The 7744-nt window shown below is 37.9% G+C and overlaps 1 long non-coding RNA gene across 1 annotated transcript; it reads left to right on the top strand.

Moving 5' to 3' along the window:
- The first annotated feature begins 6122 nt into the window (after positions 1-6122).
- On the top strand, positions 6123-7744 carry LOC136971579 (uncharacterized). Its single transcript, XR_010880183.1, has 3 exons — positions 6123-6261; positions 6489-7494; positions 7568-7744. It is a non-coding gene; the product is annotated as an uncharacterized lncRNA (long non-coding RNA).

Below are 7744 nucleotides of genomic sequence, written 5' to 3'. Positions count from 1 at the left end.
GTACAGTATACCTATGTTAATTTATGAATAAATATTTGTGATTTACCCGTATTTTTTATTTTTTTTCTTATGTGCGGCCCGCGTTAATTCAGAAGTTTCAAATGTGGCCCTTACATAGAAAAAGGTTGCCCATCCCTGCTGTAACTAATAATCAACTTTAACAAAAAACCATACAAACTATTTTCATAAAATCTTTTTATGAAATATTTAATTTTAAAGTATTTATATTTAACGAATTAAAGTATTTATTCGTGAATACGAATTTGAAATAAGCACAAAAATTGAGTATGATGGTATATTAATATCAAAGGCAACCAACCATAGAAATAGTACATTTTGAAGGAAAATAGTACATTTTTTGAAGGAGCTTCCGTACGTTTTGAAATTTCATTGTGGCAACGCTGGATATAATAGCGAACGTCACACTATATATTCTAGCCACTGTACTGTCGCTATCCACGTGTTTACAAATTTTGTTTTTGGATGTACTATAGATTACCACCTATGGAATTTCAGGACTTTGATTATATATTTGAACTCAGGGGACCGAGACGAGTTCAACGGTACCCTATTTTTGGACCGGAGACGAAAAATAAAAAAAGTTATCATACTTTTTAAGTTACCATACTTTTTTAATGCTCTCATGAAGACGGCACCATAGTTGCTGGTACTGCCATCTTGCGGTAAAGTCTGCAAACCATGACGTCGGACTACGGTCATTTCCAGTAGGGTTAATCACGCGATACGAGAGCGGAGAGAGCGACGCGACTTCCGATCATCGCGCGATCGTCATTTCGGTTAATGTTACTTATGGCAGCGAACATGGCGGCCGTTCCCACTGTTCGTGCTCCCGACTGACCTGCCGGAGGGGAGCCGCCGGCAGGCCGCTATGTGCTAAACGTCGCTAGTTATTGATTCACGGTAGTTCTTGAACAAAGTAAAAAAGGGGGAAACGTCTACTAAAGGCAATTTTAACGGCAAGCGACGCGACTCCCGATCGCGATAGCGAGGCCGACTTAGCGGAGAGAGCGACGCCACTCCCTATCATCGTGCGATCACTGGAAAAAAGTATGATAACTTTATTATTTTTCGTCTCCGGTCAAAAGTAGGGTATCGTTGAACTCGTCTCTGTCTCCTGAGTTCAGATATATACTCAAAGACCCGAAATTCCATAGGTGGTAATCTATAGTATCCTCTTGTTTTTTACGGCTCGTTTCATTTACCTAGAAGATTTCGTCGAAGATTCGAATGAAGATTTTGGATTAGAGATATTATATTGGCAAGAACCTTGCCGAGATATTTTGTTGGATCGATAAAGAACTGATGTACAAAATAGGCTTATTCTTCGATTAAGATCTCTCGATAAAAAATACTATTTCGAGTAAGATTCGGTTGTTTTGTTCTTTGAATTAAGTAATATATGATTACTGTATTTATGTCAATAATATTACTATAATAAGTTCATTTATGCTATAATAAGTATATTTAGCTATAAGTCAACGTGAGACATGACAAATCGCACGAGAGAAGTCGCCAACTATACCGCACAAAAAAAAATCGCATAAAAACAACTCAAAACAGTACGAAAATAACTCAAAACAGTACGAAATTTATTTATAGAATTTGTGTTAAATTTATTATTCTTTCCACTTTATTCTGATGTTAGTTATATCGGTTAACCACGTCAGAGTCGGTAGATTAACTGCTCTTTCGACTAATAGTTCAAACTTAGCTAGAGCCAATATTTGCCGCTAGTTGGCGCCTCTGTTGCCAGAAGAGCGATGTTCTTGCTGTGTGTAATACAGAAGTCAGTGATTTTGACCTATAATAATTGTTTTTTTAGCTACATAAAAACGCCAACGTGTTTTGTGCCAGGATGCAAGACAGGATATAAGTAGTGATGTAACGAATAGTATATTTGGCCTCAGCCGAATATCGAATATTCGGTTAGGAGCGTGGCCGAGTGGCCAAATATTCGGCAAACTATTCGGCTTGATTAACGCACGTACGAAAATTGGCGTGCAAACTGCATTATGGCAAGGATCGCGCACTCTGCTTTCTATTGGCCCGCTGTCACTACGATTTTTTCTTCCAGTAGGTCTAAATTATTTAAATTAATTGATTAAATTATAATTATTAAAGTTAATATGAGATGGAGCCTAACTTCTACCTCTAGTGCCAAATTGGTTTATAATTTATGTAATAGCCGTAAATAGCCCGATATGATTCGGCAGTTGTTGGTATTTAGATGTAAGTTATAACTTGTAAGTTATAACTTATAAGTTATTTTATTTGCAATCGATCTTTTTAACTCTAAAATTTTGTTTTTACTACGTATTTGTAGACTGAATAGTGCCCTAAGGATATACTTTAGTGGGGACATATGGTCTAGTTTCTGCCCAGTTGTGGAACAGTTCAAATATATTATTGGGGGTTTTCTATTTGTGAGGTTTTGTGATATTTTGTTGCTATAGTTTTTGTCAATATTTTAAAAATTAACATGATTTCAAATGTTATCTTTTGCATATAATGAAAAATGCTCATTATTTGCTTTATATATAAAATAAATTATATACAGTCAAACCTGTTTTTATGCGGTGGATAGGGACCGCATAAAAAACGCATAAAAAATCGCACGAAACTTCACGAGTGGCTATAAAAAATAGTTTTCGCAACACAATTAAAAAAATATTTTTTATGCGAACAATAGGGACCGCATAAAAAAAGTCTCACATAGAAAATAACTCAAAACAGTACAAAATAGAATTTACACTTAGAATAGAATAGACAACAGATGTCAGCACTTGACTGCATCGTCCCTGTCTATCGTCTGTTTTACATATTTTTGTCCAGGTGGTGTTTTGTTGACTTAAAAAATAAATTATTTCATTTTTCGCATATTCATGCAATAATATTACTATAATAAGTTCATTTATGCTATAATAAGTATATTTAGCTATAAGTCAACGTGAGACATGACAAATCGCACGAGAGAAGTCGCCAACTATACCGCACAAAAAAAATCGCAAAAAATCGCACAAAAAAAGACCGCATAAAAACAGGTTTGACTGTATTAGTTACTCATCTTCTAGAAATAGATAAATAATTCTTTCATTAAATACGATAAGTTTCAATAAAACGTTTCGTAAATCATTTTAAAATATCGTAAAAAATATAAAAATATACGCGAATACGAATATAACATAATTAACTAAACAATAATATTAATGCCTGATACATTCTAACCTACACGCCATCAATGCCATAAGATATCGGGCTACATAAAGGCTATAATATTATTTAATTACGAAATAATTTAATACTAGTTAGATGCTATTTCTTATTAACTTTAATAATTACAGTTTAATTTTCAGCATTAATAAAAGTTACCAAAATGATTAATTTACTGTGTTTTTGTTATTTCTTACTCCTGTTTTTAAATATTCGGTATTCGGCCGAATAGTGAAAAATAGGCCGAATAGGCCGAATACCGGGTAGTAACCGAATATTCGTTACATCACTAGATATAAGTCATCGAACGAGAAGAGACATTTCTTCCGTGTTCCTAACAATAAGATTGAGGAATGGATGCGATGCATTCCACGAGACGACAAGATGCTAACAAATAAATGTTACGTTTGTGATGTACTGTACATTTTGCGAGTAGATTTATTTTAAAAACCTACTCCCATGTTATAAATGGAGAGAAAGTAGAAATTCCATGAGATCGCTGGACATCAGTGGCATAGCGTAGTGGGGGCAGCAGGGGCGGTCCGCCCCGGGCGGCACTTTTAGGGGGCGGCAAAATTTCACAATAAATAATAATATTTTGTAAAAATAGCTAAATAAGGGGGCGGCGAAATTTTCCTCCGCCCCGGACGGCTGACACCCACGCTACGCCACTGCTGGACATTAACGTCAGATGCATATCCATCAAACTTCCCTAATTGTCCTAAGTACATCAGTAAGTCTGTACCTCAAAAACGATCAACGCGATGTCTAACAAGAAATGAAGAACAATCCAGGAAGAGATCCCGAAAAGACAATACCAAAGGTAAATATTTATATGTTTTTTATGTAATCTTAATCCTCAGTGAGTCATGTAACTTTATGCCCTTGCCTGAGTTGCAGTGGGTCTCTCGGACCCTGTTTTAATATGAAATTATTAAATTTTATCTACCGCGTAAAAAAAACTACAATTTCACCGTTAAATTCTGCGCTTTGTTTTTTTTTTCTTCCTTTCTTACTTAATTGATAACAAAATTTTTAAGGAACATTTTATATTTAAAAAACGTTAACTAAAGATTGAGCTGGGTTTGTGAGACCCACTGTGATTCATTGAGGGCTATCTTTCTGTGGCCAATTTTCCTTATAGATACTTCAAGATTAATTGTCTGAAATTTTTTAATCAATCATTAGATTTGCATGATACACACTTCCAAGTAACTTCGGGTCCAGAAATCCCCAGGAATTTTTCGGGGGTACTCCGTTCGGATATGTCGGGCCCCGTCCCTCACCACCCGGTCGTCCCATTGTGGGCCTGGCCGAACCCATAATGGGCCTACTAATAGAGGCCCTCTTAGTGCCCACAGGGCGGAAAGAGTTAAAAAAAACACTCCCAAGTAACAACTGTAGAAAAAGAAATAGAAGAACCCTCCACATCTGAAGCAGCAACTACACAGCAACCTGAGCTGTTATATGTCAATAAAATCTCTGCTTTGCAGTTTGAATTGTTAAAAGTCAAAGAGGATTTGTATTGGTGCAGAAAGCAAAAGATGATGTATAAGAAGAAAGTGAAAACTCTTCAAACAGAAAATCTCAAGCTTCATCAAGAAAATGCTGTACTTAAAATAAAACAAATCTCAGCTGATAAACTTGATTCCTTACCACCAAGACAGAAACTTGTAATAGAGCACATGCTGAAAGCATGCCATATAAAAAGCAAAATGGGTATGAGATATGACATTAATTGGTTACTTGACTGCTTTTAAAAATTAGGTCACCATCTGTCTATGAATTTTTGAGAAATAATGATTACTTGCTTTTACCTTGTCAGTCTACACTGCATCAGTATATCACAGGCATTAACCTCTTGGCGCGGACTTTTTTTAGAACCTTATATTAAAAGCAATAAAAAATATTTAAAACTGAAAAAAACGAAAGAAATGTGTTAATTTTGAAGAAAAAGCTTCAAAGTACAATTTCCTTTTTCTCGCCTGAGCGCGAAACTTGACACTGATGAGTCATTGTTTACACAGCTGGATGACCTTGAGAACAGCTGGTGTCGTGTTTCGCGGGACATTCTCATGAAACTCTCGGGAGGAGAAGGGTAAAAAGTAGGGTGAATACTAGATAGCGGTATATTTCGAAACTTTTTTTTAATTACGATTTTAATTGAAATTTCCGACCCCCCGACCTAATTAAACGTAATTATAAAAAAATCTATTAATTAAAAAAATTAAAAAACTATTGGATATTGTTTTGACATCAGAAAATAGCTTTAAATAACTTTACCGAAGAAAAATCGGCACGCTAGAACTTTAGAAAGATGAATGAAGTTCCATAAAAAAATCCCATAAAAAAACAATTAAGCGTTAATCGCGCGTCATTAAGTAGTTTTACATATATAAGTTTCTATATGTAGAGATAAGGTTTTTCGGTATTTTTAATATTAACTATATTTAGTTTGACGTTGCATTAATACGCGAAACTCGCAACCCCGACGGCGACCGATGAATCTTTCCGTAAGGCGAAATAATATTGGGCGAAATAAATGGAAATCCTAAGAATTTGATTGATTTCATGCGATTAATATCTTTTTCGGCCGAAAACGGACGATAAAGATATTTATCAGCGTATTCAAACGTATTTCGGGCAATTTTCGGAGATTGTCAAGCTTCGAGACTAAAATTTCAAATGATCGTCTTTTACCTCTCCACGGTGGCCATTCTGCACCATGTAAATGCAGAAGATAATTTATTTATCAAATTCCAAACACAATAAAATGATTGAAGCAAAATTAAAAAAAAAATTATAAATTAATTTAAAAAAAAATAAAATTGATATTTTAATTCGAATTTCTACGTAATTCGAACATTGTTGACGCGTCTTTTAACGTTTGTTCGAAATTCGTCACGCATGACGATTCGCAGTTCGATTGTGTTTCTTGTTGTGGTCGGACGTGCTTTTGTTGTGCTCTTCGATTGCGTGCTGTTTTTTGCGGTTTAAAGACTTTTACAGAGAAGATTAAAGATTTTTCAGGTAAGTCTTAGTCCATATTGACTTTAGACATAAGAATTTATTTAATATTACTTGAAGGATCGGTTCCAGAAGACATCTCGGCACATCGTTCGATGGTCGGCCGTTTGCGCTTCGGATTCGAATCTTTTAGATTTGAAAAGGCATTTTGTTCTTCTCGGAAGAATTTAAGCATTAATTTAAGCTTTTGTTTTCACCGGACTAATTGCAATTTTTTTTTTTTTTTACAGAATGGCGTCGTTGGTGCGGCTTTGGAGGAGGTTCCGGCGGAGGCAGACGGTGGCACCGGAGGGAGGGGGTTCCTCGGACGACGCGGAACGAGTCTGTCGTTCCGTGCCGTTGGAGGAGCGGGGGCTCGACGAGCGAGAGGCAACGGGTGAAGAAGGCCTTCCCCAAGTGCGCGTGGCGTGGCATCCTCCCGGAGTCGGGATGATGCGACGCTACACCCTGGGTCCAGTGCACTTGGCGAAGGTCTTCGGGGGTCATCCGGCCACAGACCTTGCTGTGGTGGATGTAGAGAATGACAGCTCGTCCGAGTTGACATTTTCTGGTTTGTCGCGTTCTGCCCGTTCGTCCGCGACGGCGACGCCACCGCCTTGCCGAAGCCAGAACGGGGAGGAATCGGAGGAGAGAGCCGCCGAAGTTGAGGGACCGTGCTGTCCGTGGTTTCGTTGCTGCGGACGGCTGCGGTTCCCTTGGCCTAGGCGGTGATCTTCTTCGATTTCCTCTTCTTCACCCGGATGCGACTTTCTTACCGGATTCGACACTTTTCACCCGGACTCGACACCTTTTCCCGGACGTGACTTTTCTTACTCGGTCGTGACCCACGGACTTGTCTCCCGAACGTGACACTCGGGAGACAAGTCCGACAACAACGGATATGACTCCCGATTGTGACCACCCGGACCTGACACTTCTACTCACCGGATTCGACATTCGGCCGACCTTTCTTCCCAAACAGCTGTTATGAGGATTGAGCTTCCGGTTAGGGTAGGTTAGATTAGGCTAGGCTAGGCCAGGTCGGGTTTGTCGCTCTTCTCATAACACTGTTCGGGAAGAAAGACTGTCTGATAAAGGTAATAATATTAACCTTAGGTAATAAATGAATGAACCTTCTCGTTTTCTCACTGCCTTTGTGTTTTCTAGGAACATTTGGGAGGGAGAAGAATCTCCCTCCCCAACTTTACCACCAAGAGGACCAAGTGGACACGTGAATATTTTCCGAAATCTCCGATCGTAAGAACTCTTTCGTTTCATTTTTTAACACATCTTATTTTCGTATTGTAATTTACTGTTTCTTTGTTTATAGACATGCCGAAGATGTTCTTCGATTACACACACACACACACACACACGCACGGACATAACATCACTGTACACGAAGATATACACCGTTTAACCTTTACTCGAATTCTCGCACTCACGCACTTACACGCCAAGCGCCTCGTTCTGTGTAATTCCACACAATGAAACAACCCGAACACTC

The sequence above is a fragment of the Centruroides vittatus genome, unplaced genomic scaffold (assembly GCF_030686945.1).
Source record: "Centruroides vittatus isolate TY-2023 unplaced genomic scaffold, ASM3068694v2 contig_2604, whole genome shotgun sequence".
Classification (NCBI taxonomy): domain Eukaryota; kingdom Metazoa; phylum Arthropoda; class Arachnida; order Scorpiones; family Buthidae; genus Centruroides; species Centruroides vittatus.
The sequence above is the reverse complement of the archived record's forward strand: the minus strand, read 5'-3'. Positions and strand labels throughout refer to the sequence as shown.